This window comes from Oncorhynchus mykiss, chromosome 9 (genome assembly GCF_013265735.2).
Source record: "Oncorhynchus mykiss isolate Arlee chromosome 9, USDA_OmykA_1.1, whole genome shotgun sequence".
Lineage (NCBI taxonomy): Eukaryota > Metazoa > Chordata > Actinopteri > Salmoniformes > Salmonidae > Oncorhynchus > Oncorhynchus mykiss.
In genome coordinates this window covers 33,340,657-33,357,007 of record NC_048573.1, presented here as the reverse complement: position 1 = coordinate 33,357,007, position 16,351 = coordinate 33,340,657, and the positions used below count along the sequence as shown (strand labels likewise).

Here is a 16,351-nt window from a genome sequence, read left to right as displayed (position 1 = left end):
CACTGTGGCTTCCATCATTCTTAAATGACGGACAGACAAAATCCACTCCTTAGTAAAAGGCACATGACAGCCCGCTTGGATTTTGCCAAAAGACACCTAAAGGCTCTCAGACCATGAGAAACAAGATTCTCTGGTCTGATGAAACCACGATTAAACTCTTTGGCCTGAATGCCAAGTGTCATGTCTGGAGGAAATGGTGAAGCATGGTGCTGGCAGCATCATGCTGTGGGGATGTTTTTCAGCGGTGGGGACTGGGAGACTAGTCAGGATCGAGGGAAAGATGAACGGAGAGATCCTTGATGAAAACCTGCTCCAAAGCGCTCAGGACCTCAGACTGGGGCGAAGGTTCACCTTTCAACAGGACAACGGCCCTGAGCACACAGCCAAGACAACACAGGAGTGGCTTTGGGACAAGTCTCTGAATGTCCTTGTGGCCCAGCCAGAGCCCGGGCTTGAACCCAATTGAACCTTTATGGAGACCTGAAAATAGCTGTGCAGCGATGAACTCATCCAACCTGAGAGGATCTGCAGAGAAGAATGGGAGAAACTCCCTAAATACAAGTGTGCTAAGCTTGTAGTGTCATACCCAAGAAGACGTCAGGCTGTATTGGCTGCCAAAGGTGCTTTAATAAAGTTATGAGTAAAGGGTTTGAATACTTTTGTGATGTGATATCATTTTTTTTATATATAAATTTGCAAAAAAAAAATGTGCTTTGTCATTATGGGCTATTGTGTATAAATTGATTAGGGGAAAAAATATTTCATCCATTTTAGAATAATGCACTTTGTTGAATGAAGTTTGATTTGACTTGAGTTTGATTCCTACCTCAGCAGAGTGTTTATAAGCTCCTAGTTTCCCAGCCACAGTGCCACCTGTAGACAGTTGACAAGGTCCTGGTTGACCATGAGCTCAGACTGTGCCTGGACTGGGGAGAGGAAGTGTTATGGAGAGTGAATGAGGACCCAAAAGCGAACTAACTTAAACAGAGCTTCTTTAATAACCAAACATAGGTAGGCTCAGATAGACCGGCAGATTCCGACAGGACAGGACAAGGTTACAGCAAACATGACGATAGTCTGGCTCAGGCATGAAACACAAACAAGAATCCGACAAGGACAGGAACAGAAACAGAGAGAGATATAGGGACCTAATCAGAGGGAAAAAGGGAACAGGTGGGAAACGGGGTGAATGGGTAGTTAGAGGAGACAAGGAACAGCTGGGAGAAAGCGGGGGAGAAAAGGTAACCTAACAACGACCAGCAGAGGGAGACAGGGTGAAGGGAAAGGACAGAGACAAGACACAACATGACAGTACCCCCCCACTCACCGAGCGCCTCCTGGCGCACTCGAGGAGGAAACCTGGCGGCAACGGAGGAAATCCTCGATCAGCGCACGGTCCAGCACGTCCCGAGAGGGAACCCAACTCCTCTCCTCAGGACCGTACCCCTCCCAATCGACAAGGTACTGGTGACCACGGCCCCGAGGACGCATGTCCAAAATCCTGCGGACCCTGTAGATGGGTGCACCCTCGACAAGGATGGGGGGGGGGGGGGGGAAGACGAGCGGGGGCGCGAAGAACGGGCTTAATACAGGAGACATGGAAGACCGGGTGGACGCGACGAAGGTATCGCGGAAGAAGAAGTCGAACTGCGACAGGATTAATGACCCGAGAAATACGGAACGGACCAATGAACCGCGGGGTCAACTTGCGAGAAGCCGTCTTAAGGGGAAGGTTCTGAGTGGAGAGCCAAACTCTCTGACCGCGACAATATCTAGGACTCTTAGTTCTACGCTTATTAGCAGCCCTCACAGTCTGCGCCCTATAACGGCAAAGTGCAGACCTGACCCTCTTCCAGGTGCGCTCGCAACGTTGGACAAAAGCCTGAGCGGAGGGGACGCTGGACTCGGCGAACTGAGATGAGAACAGCGGAGGCTGGTACCCGAGGCTACTCTGAAAAGGAGATAGCCCGGTCGCAGACGAAGGAAGCGAGTTGTGGGCGTATTCTGCCCAGGGGAGCTGTTCTGACCAAGACGCAGGGTTGCGAAAAGAAAGACTGCGTAAGATGCGACCAATAGTCTGATTGGCCCGTTCTGCTTGACCGTTAGACTGGGGGTGAAAGCCGGAAGAGAGACTGACGGAAGCCCCAATCAAACGGCAAAACTCCCTCCAAAATTGAGACGTGAATTGCGGACCTCTGTCCGAAACGACGTCTGACGGAAGGCCATGAATTCTGAAAACATTCTCGATGATGATTTGTGCCGTCTCTTTAGCAGAAGGAAGCTTAGCAAGGGGAATGAAATGAGCCGCCTTAGAGAACCTATCGACAACCGTAAGAATAACAGTCTTCCCCGCTGACGAAGGCAGTCCGGTGACAAAATCTAAGGCGATGTGAGACCACGGTCGAGAGGGGATAGGAAGCGGCCTGAGACGGCCGGCAGGAGGAGAGTTACCGGACTTAGTCTGCGCGCAGACCGAACAAGCAGCCACGAAACGACGCGTGTCATGCTCCCGGGTGGGCCACCAAAAACGCTGGCGAATGGAAGCAAGCGTACCCCGAACGCCAGGGTGGCCGGCTAACTTGGCAGAGTGAGCCCACTGAAGAACGGCCAGACGAGTAGGAACGGGAACGAAAAGGAGGTTCCTAGGACAAGCGCGCGGCGACGGAGTGTGAGTGAGCGCTTGTTTTACCTGCCTCTCAATTCCCCAGACAGTCAACCCGACAACACGCCCCTCAGGGAGAATCCCCTCGGGGTCAGTGGAGGCTACTGAAGAACTGAAGAGACGAGACAAAGCATCAGGCTTGGTGTTCTTAGAGCCCGGACGATAAGAAATCACGAACTCGAAACGAGCGAAAAACAGCGCCCAACGCGCCTGACGCGCATTAAGTCGTTTGGCAGAACGGATGTACTCAAGGTTCCTATGGTCAGTCCAAACGACAAAAGGAACGGTCGCCCCCTCCAACCACTGTCGCCATTCGCCTAGGGCTAACCGGATGGCGAGCAGTTCGCGGTTACCCACATCATAGTTACGTTCCGACGGCGACAGGCGATGAGAAAAATACGCGCATGGGTGGACCTTGTCGTCAGAGAGGGAGCGCTGAGAAAGAATGGCTCCCACGCCCACCTCTGACGCGTCAACCTCGACAACGAACTGTCTAGAGACGTCAGGTGTAACAAGGATAGGAGCGGATGTAAAACGATTCTTGAGGAGATCAAAAGCTCCCTGGGCGGAAACGGACCACTTAAAGCACGTCTTGACAGAAGTAAGGGCTGTGAGAGGAGCGGCCACCTGACCGAAATTACGGATGAAACGACGATAGAAGTTCGCGAAGCCGAGAAAGCGCTGCAGCTCGACGCGTGACTTAGGGACGGGCCAATCAATGACAGCTTGGACTTTAGCGGGATCCATCTTAATGCCTTCAGCGGAAATAACAGAACCGAGAAATGTGACGGAGGAGGCATGAAAAGTGCACTTCTCAGCCTTCACAAAAAGACAATTCTCTAAAAGGCGCTGGAGGACACGTCGAACGTGCTGAACATGAATCTGGAGTGACGGTGAAAAAATCAGGATATCGTCAAGGTAAACGAAAACAAAGATGTTCAGCATGTCTCTCAGGACATCATTGACTAATGCCTGAAAGACAGCTGGAGCGTTAGCGAGGCCGAAAGGAAGAACCCGGTATTCAAAGTGCCCTAACGGAGTGTTAAACGCCGTCTTCCACTCGTCCCCCTCCCTGATGCGCACGAGATGGTAAGCGTTACGAAGGTCCAACTTAGTGAAAAACCTGGCTCCCTGCAGGATCTCGAAGGCTGAAGACATAAGAGGAAGCGGATAACGATTCTTAACTGTTATGTCATTCAGCCCTCGATAATCTATGCAGGGGCGCAGAGACCCGTCCTTCTTCTTGACAAAAAAAAACCCCGCTCCGGCGGGAGAGGAGGAGGGGACTATGGTACCGGCGTCAAGAGCTACAGACAAATAATCCTCGAGAGCCTTACGTTCGGGAGCCGACAGAGAGTATAGTCTACCCCGGGGGGGAGTGGTTCCCGGAAGGAGATCAATACTACAATCATACGACCGGTGTGGAGGAAGAGAGGTGGCCCTGGACCGACTGAACACCGTGCGCAGATCGTGATATTCCTCCGGCACCCCTGTCAAATCACCAGGCTCCTCCTGTGAAGAAGAGACAGAGGAAACAGGAGGGATAGCAGACATTAAACATTTCACATGACAAGAGACGTTCCAGGAGAGGATAGAATTACTAGACCAATTAATGGAAGGATTATGACAAACTAGCCAGGGATGGCCCAAAACAACAGGTGTAAAAGGTGAACGAAAAATCAAAAAAGAAATGGTTTCGCTATGATTACCAGAAACAGTGAGGGTTAAAGGTAGCGTCTCACGCTGAATCCTGGGGAGAGGACTACCATCCAGGGCGAACAAGGCCGTGGACTCCCTTAACTGTCTGAGAGGAATGTCATGTTCCCGAGCCCAGGTCTCGTCCATAAAACAGCCCTCCGCCCCAGAGTCTATTAAGGCACTGCAGGAAGCTGACGAACCGGTCCAGCGTAGATGGACCGACAAGGTAGTGCAGGATCTTGAAGGAGAGACAGGAGTAGTAGCGCTCACCAGTAGCCCTCCGCTTACTGATGAGCTCTGGCTTTTACTGGACATGAAGTGACAAAATGACCAGCAGAACCGCAATAGAGACAGAGGCGGTTGGTGATTCTCCGTTCCCTCTCCTTAGTCGAGATGCGGATACCTCCCAGCTGCATAGGCTCAGCTCCCGAGCCGGCAGAGGAAGATGGTAGTGATGCGGAGAGGGGGGCAACGGAGAACGCGAGCTCCTTTCCACGAGCTCGGTGACGCAGATCAACCCGTCGCTCAATGCGAATAGCGAGTTCAATCAGGGAATCCACGCTGGAAGGGACCTCCCGGGAGAGAATCTCATCCTTTACCTCTGCGCGGAGACCCTCCAGAAAACGAGCGAGCAAAGCCGGCTCGTTCCAGCCACTGGAGGCAGCAAGAGTGCGAAACTCAATAGAGTAGTCTGTTATGGATCGATTACCTTGACATAGGGAAGACAGGGCCCTGGAAGCCTCCTCCCCAAAAACAGATCGATCAAAAACCCGTATCATCTCCTCCTTAAAGTCCTGATACTGGTTAGTACACTCAGCCCTTGCCTCCCAGATTGCCGTGCCCCACTCACGAGCCCGTCCAATAAGGAGAGATATGACGTAGGCGACACGAGCAGTGCTCCTGGAGTAAGTGTTGGGCTGGAGAGAAAACACAATATCACACTGGGTGAGGAACGAGCGGCATTCAGTGGGCTCCCCAGAGTAACACGGCGGGTTATTGATTCTGGGCTCCGGAGATTCGAAAGCCCTGGAAGTGGCCGGTGGATCGAGGCGGAGATGGTGAACCTGTTCTGTGAGGTTGGAGACTTGGGTGGCCAGGGTCTCAACGGCATGTCGAGCAGCAGACACTTCCTGCTCGTGTCTGCCTAGCATCGCTCCCTGGATCCCGACGGCTGAGTGGAGAGGATCCGAAGTCGCTGGGTCCATTCTTGGTCGGATTCTTCTGTTATGGAGAGTGAATGAGGACCCAAAAGCGAACTAACTTAAACAGAGCTTCTTTAATAACCAAACATAGGTAGGCTCAGATAGACCGGCAGATTCCGACAGGACAGGACAAGGTTACAGCAAACATGACGATAGTCTGGCTCAGGCATGAAACACAAACAAGAATCCGACAAGGACAGGAACAGAAACAGAGAGAGATATAGGGACCTAATCAGAGGGAAAAAGGGAACAGGTGGGAAACGGGGTGAATGGGTAGTTAGAGGAGACAAGGAACAGCTGGGAGAAAGCGGGGGAGAAAAGGTAACCTAACAACGACCAGCAGAGGGAGACAGGGTGAAGGGAAAGGACAGAGACAAGACACAACATGACAGGAAGACTCCGGCCTTGGAGCTGGCACCGGAAGTACCTGGCTAGAGAGACGCACTGGAGGCCTGGTGCGTGGAGCCGGCACATGTGGCACCGGACTAGTGACACGCACTTCAGGGAGAGTGCGGGGAGCTGGCACAGGATGTACCGGACTGGGGAGGCACACTGGAGGCCAGGTGCGTGGAACTGGTGACACGCACTTCAGGAAGGGTGCGGAGAGCTGGCACAGGACTCACCAGACTGCTGACAGGCTCTTCAGGTTGGAACCAAGGGCTCTCTATGGTCAGGGCGTGACATATACATATCTCCAAGCAACAGTAAGTGTGGAGATAGTGGGACAGAAATGATGAGTAGTTCAGATAGGAATGATTCATTAGCTTTAGGAGGATGGTACATAAGGATAGTGGTCGTGGAGCAAGATAATTTGTAAGCAATGTATTCCAATGAGGAGACAGTAGGTGTCACGCCCTGGCCATAGAGAGGTTTTTATTCTCTATTTTGGTTAGGCCAGGGTGTGACTAGGGTGGGCATTCCAGTTTCTTTGTTTCTATGTTTTCTGTTTCTATGTTTTGGCCGGGTATGGTTCTCAATCATGGACAGCTGTCTATCGTTGTCTCTGATTGGGAATCATACTTAGGCAGCCTGTTTTGCCACCTTAGTTGTGGGTAGTTGTCTGTGTTAGTGGCCTGTATAGCCCTAGCCACGGTCATGTCCTTATTCTTTGTTTTGTTGGCGACATTTATAAATAAAAATAAATGTACGCTCACCATGCTGCACCTTGGTCCGATCATTTCCACCCTGGCAACGATTGTGACAGTAGGGAAAGACAGTTCAGTTATTTTGATTTTGGAGTACACCGATGTCGATGGAGCGGGGGTGACACAGGTAGCCATAACCAGCGGGAGTAGCTTGCTTAAGAGAGAATAAATCACCAGGTTGTTGCCAACTTTCAGTTAGGAGAAGTAAGTCTAGCTTGTTGTCAGATATTAGTTAATGGAGCAAGGGGGCTTTGTTGCTCATTGACCAAGTGTTGAGGAGAGCAAAGTTAGTATTGTGAGACAGAGGTGAGTTTATCGATAGTGGTAGGCTGAAGGCAGTCATGGTTTACAGTACGAGATGATCTATTTGAGAGCAGGGTGGAGTGAGACCAAAGAGAGTTAATGTTGCTACCAGTAGTATAGTTGAAAGACCAGTTGCAACGTGAGCCACGATGCAGGTAGCGGCGTCTACGTAGGATGTATGATGAGCGGGCAAGGATAAGTACATCAGAGGAGAGCCAATAGTTACAGTATATTTCAGGTGGCGAAGATCAAGGGGGGAATAGTATTTGGTCTTGAAAAAACAGGGAGGGGGAAACCATAGTAACCAGAGCATCGTACAAACAGGAGGCACAGAGAGGAGCCAGTGAGCGGGTCTGTGATTTAGATCCAAGAAAACATCAGATAAATCCACACAGAAACCACCACAGTAGGCAAAGCAGCAAGCAACTAACCTACTTTATCCAGCTAGCACTAGAACCCACAGTCAAAACACATCTGAAACACAACCTTTGCCAGCAGAGCAAAAGCAAAGAGAGAACGGAAACGTCCTCAATGAGATTGACGGCTGGAGCTCACACGATGGCAAAAGAGTGGAAGCTGGGTTACAATGACGAAAGCCAGGGAGAGAAGCTCTGTCATGTTGTCTTGTCTCTGTCCTTTCCCTTCACCCTGTCTCCCTCTGCTGGTCGTGTTAGGTTACCTTTTCTCCCCCGCTTTCCCCCAGCTGTCCCTTGTCTCCTCTAACTACCCATTCACCCCGTTCCCCACCTGTTCCCTTTTTTCCCTCTGATTAGGTCCCTATATCTCTCTCTGTTTCTGCTCCTGTCCTTGTCGGATTCTTGTTTGTTTGTGTTTCATGCCTGAGCCAGACTATCGTCATGTTTGCTGTAACCTTGTCCTGTCCTGTCGGAATCTGCCGGTCTATCTGAGCCTACCTATGTTTGGTTATTAAAGAAGCTCTGTTTAAGTTAGTTCGCTTTTGGGTCCTCATTCACTCACCATAACAGAAGAATCCGACCAAGAATGGACCCAGCGACTTCGGATCCTCTCCACTCAGCCGTCGAGATCCAGGGAGCGATGCTAGGCAGACACAAGCAGGAATTGTCTGCTGCTCGACATGCCGTTGAGACCCTGGCCACCCAAGTCTCCAACCTCACAGAACAGGTTCACCATCTCCGCCTCGATCCACCGGCCACTTCCAGGGCTTTCGAATCTCCGGAGCCCAGAATCAATAACCCGCCGTGTTACTCTGGGGAGCCCACTGAATGCCGCTCGTTCCTCACCCAGTGTGATATTGTGTTTTCTCTCCAGCCCAACACTTACTCCAGGAGCACTGCTCGTGTCGCCTACGTCATATCTCTCCTTATTGGACGGGCTCGTGAGTGGGGCACGGCAATCTGGGAGGCAAGGGCTGAGTGTACTAACCAGTATCAAGACTTTAAGGAGGAGATGATACGGGTTTTTGATCGATCTGTTTTTGGGGAGGAGGCTTCCAGGGCCCTGTCTTCCCTATGTCAAGGCAATCGATCCATAACAGACTACTCTATTGAGTTTCGCACTCTTGCTGTCTCCAGTGGCTGGAACGAGCCGGCCTTGCTCGCTCGTCTTCTGGAGGGTTTCCGCGCAGAGGTAAAGGATGAGATTCTCTCCCGGGAGGTTCCTTCCAGCGTGGATTCCTTGATTGAACTCGCTATTCGCATTGAGCGACGGGTTGATCTTCGTCACCGAGCTCGTGGAAAGGAGCTCGCGCTCTCCGTCGCCTCCCTCTCCGCATCACTACCATCTTCCTCTGCCGGCTCGGGTGCTGAGCCCATGCAGCTGGGAGGTATCCGCATCTCGACTGAGGAGAGGGAACGGAGAATCACCAACCGCCTCTGTCTCTATTGCGGTTCCGCTGGTCATTTTGTCACTTCATGTCCAGTAAAAGGCCAGAGCTCGTCAGTAAGCGGAGGGCTACTGGTGAGCGCTACTACTCCTGTCTCTCCTTCAAGATCCTGCACTACCTTGTCGGTCCAACTACGCTGGACCGGTTCGTCAGCTTCCTGCAGTGCCTTAATAGACTCTGGGGCGGAGGGCTGTTTTATGGACGAGACCTGGGCTCGGGAACATGACATTCCTCTCAGACAGTTAAAGGAGCCCACGGCCTTGTTCGCCCTGGATGGTAGTCCTCTCCCCAGGATTCAGCGTGAGACGCTACCTTTAACCCTCACTGTTTCTGGTAATCATAGTGAAACCATTTCTTTTTTAATTTTTCGTTCACCTTTTACACCTGTTGTTTTGGGCCATCCCTGGCTAGTTTGTCATAATCCTTCCATTAATTGGTCTAGTAATTCTATCCTCTCCTGGAACGTCTCTTGTCATGTGAAATGTTTAATGTCTGCTATCCCTCCTGTTTCCTCTGTCTCTTCTTCACAGGAGGAGCCTGGTGATTTGACAGGGGTGCCGGAGGAATATCACGATCTGCGCACGGTGTTCAGTCGGTCCAGGGCCACCTCTCTTCCTCCACACCGGTCGTATGATTGTAGTATTGATCTCCTTCCGGGAACCACCCCCCCCCGGGGTAGACTATACTCTCTGTCGGCTCCCGAACGTAAGGCTCTCGAAGATTATTTGTCTGTAGCTCTTGACGCCGGTACCATAGTCCCCTCCTCCTCTCCCGCCGGAGCGGGGTTTTTTTTTTGTCAAGAAGAAGGACGGGTCTCTGCGCCCCTGCATAGATTATCGAGGGCTGAATGACATAACAGTGAAGAATCGTTATCCGCTTCCTCTTATGTCTTCAGCCTTCGAGATCCTGCAGGGAGCCAGGTTTTTCACTAAGTTGGACCTTCGTAACGCTTACCATCTCGTGCGCATCAGGGAGGGGGACGAGTGGAAGACGGCGTTTAACACTCCGTTAGGGCACTTTGAATACCGGGTTCTTCCTTTCGGCCTCGCTAACGCTCCAGCTGTCTTTCAGGCATTAGTCAATGATGTCCTGAGAGACATGCTGAACATCTTTGTTTTCGTTTACCTTGACGATATCCTGATTTTTTCACCGTCACTCCAGATTCATGTTCAGCACGTTCGACGTGTCCTCCAGCGCCTTTTAGAGAATTGTCTTTTTGTGAAGGCTGAGAAGTGCACTTTTCATGCCTCCTCCGTCACATTTCTCGGTTCTGTTATTTCCGCTGAAGGCATTAAGATGGATCCCGCTAAGGTCCAAGCTGTCATTGATTGGCCCGTCCCTAAGTCACGCGTCGAGCTGCAGCGCTTTCTCGGCTTCGCGAACTTCTATCGTCGTTTCATCCGTAATTTCGGTCAGGTGGCAGCTCCTCTCACAGCCCTTACTTCTGTCAAGACGTGCTTTAAGTGGTCCGTTTCCGCCCAGGGAGCTTTTGATCTCCTCAAGAATCGTTTTACATCCGCTCCTATCCTTGTTACACCTGACGTCTCTAGACAGTTCGTTGTCGAGGTTGACGCGTCAGAGGTGGGAGTGGGAGCCATCCTTTCTCAGCGCTCCCTCTCTGACGACAAGGTCCACCCATGCGCGTATTTTTCTCATCGCCTATCGCCGTCGGAACGTAACTATGATGTGGGTAACCGCGAACTGCTCGCCATCCGGTTAGCCCTAGGCGAATGGCGACAGTGGTTGGAGGGGGCGACCGTTCCTTTTGTCGTTTGGACTGACCATAGGAACCTTGAGTACATCCGTTCTGCCAAACGACTTAATGCGCGTCAGGCGCGTTGGGCGCTGTTTTTCGCTCGTTTCGAGTTCGTGATTTCTTATCGTCCGGGCTCTAAGAACACCAAGCCTGATGCTTTGTCTCGTCTCTTCAGTTCTTCAGTAGCCTCCACTGACCCCGAGGGGATTCTCCCTGAGGGGCGTGTTGTCGGGTTGACTGTCTGGGGAATTGAGAGGCAGGTAAAGCAAGCACTCACTCAAACTCCGTCGCCGCGCGCTTGTCCTAGGAACCTTCTTTTCGTTCCCGTTCCTACTCGTCTGGCCGTTCTTCAGTGGGCTCACTCTGCCAAGTTAGCCGGCCACCCTGGCGTTCGGGGTACGCTTGCTTCCATTCGCCAGCGTTTCTGGTGGCCCACCCGGGAGCATGACACGCGTCGTTTCGTGGCTGCTTGTTCGGTCTGCGCGCAGACTAAGTCCGGTAACTCTCCTCCTGCCGGCCGTCTCAGGCCGCTTCCTATTCCCTCTCGACCGTGGTCTCACATCGCCTTAGATTTTGTCACCGGACTGCCTTCGTCAGCGGGGAAGACTGTTATTCTTACGGTTGTCGATAGGTTCTCTAAGGCGGCTCATTTCATTCCCCTTGCTAAGCTTCCTTCTGCTAAAGAGACGGCACAAATCATCATCGAGAATGTTTTCAGAATTCATGGCCTTCCGTCAGACGTCGTTTCGGACAGAGGTCCGCAATTCACGTCTCAATTTTGGAGGGAGTTTTGCCGTTTGATTGGGGCTTCCGTCAGTCTCTCTTCCGGCTTTCACCCCCAGTCTAACGGTCAAGCAGAACGGGCCAATCAGACTATTGGTCGCATCTTACGCAGTCTTTCTTTTCGCAACCCTGCGTCTTGGTCAGAACAGCTCCCCTGGGCAGAATACGCCCACAACTCGCTTCCTTCGTCTGCGACCGGGCTATCTCCTTTTCAGAGTAGCCTCGGGTACCAGCCTCCGTTGTTCTCATCTCAGTTCGCCGAGTCCAGCGTCCCCTCCGCTCAGGCTTTTGTCCAACGTTGCGAGCGCACCTGGAAGAGGGTCAGGTCTGCACTTTGCCGTTATAGGGCGCAGACTGTGAGAGCTGCTAATAAGCGTAGAACTAAGAGCCCTAGGTATTGTCGCGGTCAGAGAGTTTGGCTCTCCACTCAGAACCTTCCCCTTAAGACGGCTTCTCGCAAGTTGACCCCGCGGTTCATTGGTCCATTCCGTATCTCTCAGGTCATTAATCCTGTCGCAGTGCGACTTCTTCTTCCGCGATATCTTCGTCGCGTCCACCCGGTCTTCCATGTCTCCTGTGTTAAGCCCGTTCTTCGCGCCCCCGCTCGTCTTCCCCCCCCCCCCCCCCCATCCTTGTCGAGGGCGCACCTATCTACAGGGTCCGTAAGATCTTGGACATGCGTCCTCGGGGCCGTGGTCATCAGTACCTAGTTGACTGGGAGGGGTACGGTCCTGAGGAGAGGAGTTGGGTTCCCTCTCGGGACGTGCTGGACCGTGCGCTGATTGATGATTTCCTCCGTGGCCGCCAGGTTTCCTCCTCGAGTGCGCCAGGAGGCGCTCGGTGAGTGGGGGGGTACTGTCATGTTGTCTTGTCTCTGTCCTTTCCCTTCACCCTGTCTCCCTCTGCTGGTCGTGTTAGGTTACCTTTTCTCCCCCGCTTTCCCCCAGCTGTCCCTTGTCTCCTCTAACTACCCATTCACCCCGTTCCCCACCTGTTCCCTTTTTTCCCTCTGATTAGGTCCCTATATCTCTCTCTGTTTCTGCTCCTGTCCTTGTCGGATTCTTGTTTGTTTGTGTTTCATGCCTGAGCCAGACTATCGTCATGTTTGCTGTAACCTTGTCCTGTCCTGTCGGAATCTGCCGGTCTATCTGAGCCTACCTATGTTTGGTTATTAAAGAAGCTCTGTTTAAGTTAGTTCGCTTTTGGGTCCTCATTCACTCACCATAACAAGCTCTTCAGGGGAGAGGCTGTAGAGCTAGCCGGTGAATAAGCAGGGAGGAGGCGGGAGGTACACCAGGCCACGGGAAAGCCAAGGAGGGTAATCTGACAGGTATTCCAGAGGGAGGTATTTGGCGAGGGAAATTCAAAATAGATCAATTCCCAAAGCAATAATCCATAGGTGGGTCAGAGAACCATGATTACAGCAATCAGAGGAAGACTGCATGCTGGTATGTGGTCACAGCAGCGCAGTCCAGACTCAGAGGTAGGCTAACTAGAAAGCTAGCTTACACTAATATCCAAGGTTGTAAGAGTCACAAAACTCCAGTAGGCCTAAAAGTGGACAAAAACAACAGGCCGGAAAATAGACAAAACAAACGCTTAACGAAAAACAGACAAGTAACACTGCTACTATACAGGTACCAGGGCGAAGCGGCAGCCAAGTACGACGGTAGCAGATACTCTTGCCCAGAAATTACCTCACAGTGACACATTAGAAAGTAGCAGGTATTATACCATTTGGAAGGTCTTACTTGGGGAATGAGCCATTGTGCTTGTTGCATTTCAAAAGGCTCTATTCAGTCATGTACTATGTGTCTTCGTCTTCATCCTAGTTCTTCTGATTGGTCATCCTGCCTCTGTCTCGTGTTAACCTGTCACTCCAGGTAGGGTTAACAAACCAGAGGGGTATACTAACAGAGCAGCTTCAATTAGTTAGCCAGCTAACTTGGATAAAGGTTCAGAATTATTATTATTATTTTTTTAAAGATATTTGTTTTCATGCATATCTAAGTTTAGATTCTTAATGAACCAGAAAGTCAATAGTTATTTCTGGATGCTCATCAAACTTAGCTGGCTAACTCATTGATTCTGGTTTGTAGAATACCCCTGTGGAAAGTACTAACTTGAGCTGGTGGAGATTATGTTTAACAGTCTTCCTTCTCTGTTCATCTACTTGTATTTGATCTGGGCCACCGATTTAGGTAACACTTTACAATAAGGTTCTATTTGTACAGGGTTTATGAAGGATTTGTAATTACAATTACAATGGTTATTTAATCAATTGTTAATGCATTATAAACCATTAATAAATGGGTTATAACAAATGTCTTAAATTACTGTGATAGCCAGTCAGTGCTTGCCACATAGTGAGCCACTATTTACCTCCAACTAATAACCATTTACAAATGCATAATGTGCGCATAATATTGAACCCTTATGTATCATCATGGAACCTTACTTTCAATGGTTATTTTCTCACTTTTGGGTGTGGTGCATTGTTGCACTGTTCCAGGAACATAAATGGTTGGTTTTCAGAACAATGGTCAAGTGCCATGATGTGTCTTGCCCCATGTTTGAAACCCTGATGATGCATTGGTACACTTATTTATTACAGAAATTAACGCTCAATGTTTCAATACATATTATTGGTGTGAATCGTAGGTTTCTGAAAAATGCATCCGACTGTGAGATCTGTCCATCTGTGAAACGTGCTTGAAATAAAGACGACCTGGAACGTGCCCAGAATTTTGAATTGACACTTACATCATGTGACAGTGCCTCGTAAATAATCAGTACGACGTAGCTGTAAGAAGTGTTCAAAATCCAGACAAGAGATTGCGTGAAAAAAACGTTCGAAGGATACAGGGTAGAAAGGGTGAATTCGCTATGCAATTTGTTTCACCTTTGAATACAGAAATTCTGCTGGATTTAGCACGCTGCTCGGCTAGTTCCTCTGTCCTACCTATAGTAGCTGGCTAGGAAACGTTAGCTAGCTAGCATTAGGTCAATTTTAAAACATATTTTTCAATATAGACGTTATGCTAGACGATTTAACACGATATGATCCTTGGCATGATATAGCTAAATAGATCACATTTGTTAGCTAGTTAGCTAACATCGACATGATATTCCATGCAATTGGTTTAGAATGTTTTTTTGGGGATTAGCATGGTAGCTAGCTAGCTATCTAACCTTTGAACTCATGTTCAGTCTCTCGCTAGGTAGCTGGTAAATTTGCTGTCATCCTTTGTCAGCCCACTACAATTAGTGGTTCCAATTTTAAGACGAATTTACTAGTTTATTATAAAAATTGCGATCACTAGCTAACCCCTTTCAGCTGTGGTAGCTAGCTATTAGTGTTAGCAAGTTATTAGCTAGCAGTGGATAACATAACTAGCTAAACCTAAATGGTAGAATTTATGAGAGTAGAGTAATGTAGCTATTGTCTATGCTAAATTGTCATAAATTCCTCTTCCCTCCCACACATTCCCATAAGGTCTGACTCAAGAATGGGAACATTCTTAACAAGAAAGAAACGGATGAAGACACAACAGAAGGGGCCATGGGGCGCTGTGTTGTATTTTAAATAGTTAAATCTGTTATCAATTTCTATTCTGACTTGTAATGTTAAAAAAGGTAGAGAAAATGAACTCCTGTTTATCTGAATTAGCTAGGCTCACGTTGATAAACTACACAGATTTGAGTCGCTGCAATTAAAATTGTTTTCCCAATGTATCCTTCAATTCAATTGTTTTCACTATGTATTGCATGTTTGAGGAGATTATATCTCTGAAACTGGAAACACTTATCTCCCTCACTAGCTTTAAGCACCAACTGTCAGAGCAGCTCACAGATTACTGCACCTGTACATAGCCCACCTATAATTTAGCCCTATCAACTACCTCTTTCCCAACTGTATTTAATTTATTTATTTATTTTGCTCCTTTGCACCCCATTATTTTTATTTCTACTTTGCACATTCTTCCATTGCAAAACTACCATTCCAGTGTTTTACTTGCTATATTGTATTTACCTTGCCACCAAGGCCTTTTTTGCCTTTACCTCCCTTCTCACCTCATTTGCTCACATTGTATATAGACTTGTTTATACTTTATTATTGACTGTATGTTTGTTTTACTCCATGTGTAACTCTGTGTTGTTGTATCTGTCGAACTGCTTTGCTTTATCTTGGCCAGGTCGCAATTGTAAATGAGAACTTGTTCTCAACTTGCCTACCTGGTTAAATAAAGGTAAAATAAATAAAAAATATATATACTGTTAAACATGTTTGTAACTTAATATTAATAAATGGCCAGAAGGTTTCCACTTTTAAGCTATATTTTTTAAAGTTATAAATATTGGTAGGCTTAACTTGTTAATAAATGGTCAATAGGTTTTATCTTTCTTTAAAGGTTATAGATCTGTAATTGAAAGCAAGTCTAAGAAGTGGTAGATGTGTTCCATGTGTGCATTTTTTTAAAATGTAACCTTTATTTAACTAGGCAACTCAGTTAACACATTCTTATTTTCAATGACGGCCTAGGAACAGTGGGTTAACTGCCTTGTTCAATGGCAGAACGAAAGATTTTTATCTTGTCAGCTCGGGGATTCGACCTGCAACCTTCAGTTGCAGGCCCAACGCTCTAACCACCAGGCTACCTGACACCCATTCTATGCTTACCATTCTTAAGTTTTGTTTTGTACACCAGCTTCAAACAGTTGAAAATACAATATTTTTGGTTATGGGAAGCATATTTCACAGTGGTTTAGATGGTACAATGATTCTCTAAACAATGACTGCTTGTTTTGCCACATTAACTGAAATTAGGCAAACTTAGATTTTTTGCAACCAGGAAATGGCAGTGATTTCTGTATATTGCACCTTTGAAGGTATCATTTTAGCAGTTATAAATGTTGATAACTCAGTTATGTTTATAG

General features: G+C 48.8%; 1 long non-coding RNA gene across 1 annotated transcript; it reads left to right on the top strand.

Moving 5' to 3' along the window:
* Positions 1–14,162: 14,162 nt before the first annotated feature.
* Positions 14,163–15,157, top strand: LOC118966028. The gene is made up of 2 exons (XR_005053227.1): positions 14,163–14,288; positions 14,910–15,157. It is a non-coding gene; the product is annotated as an uncharacterized LOC118966028 (long non-coding RNA).
* The last annotated feature ends 1,194 nt before the right edge of the window (positions 15,158–16,351 follow it).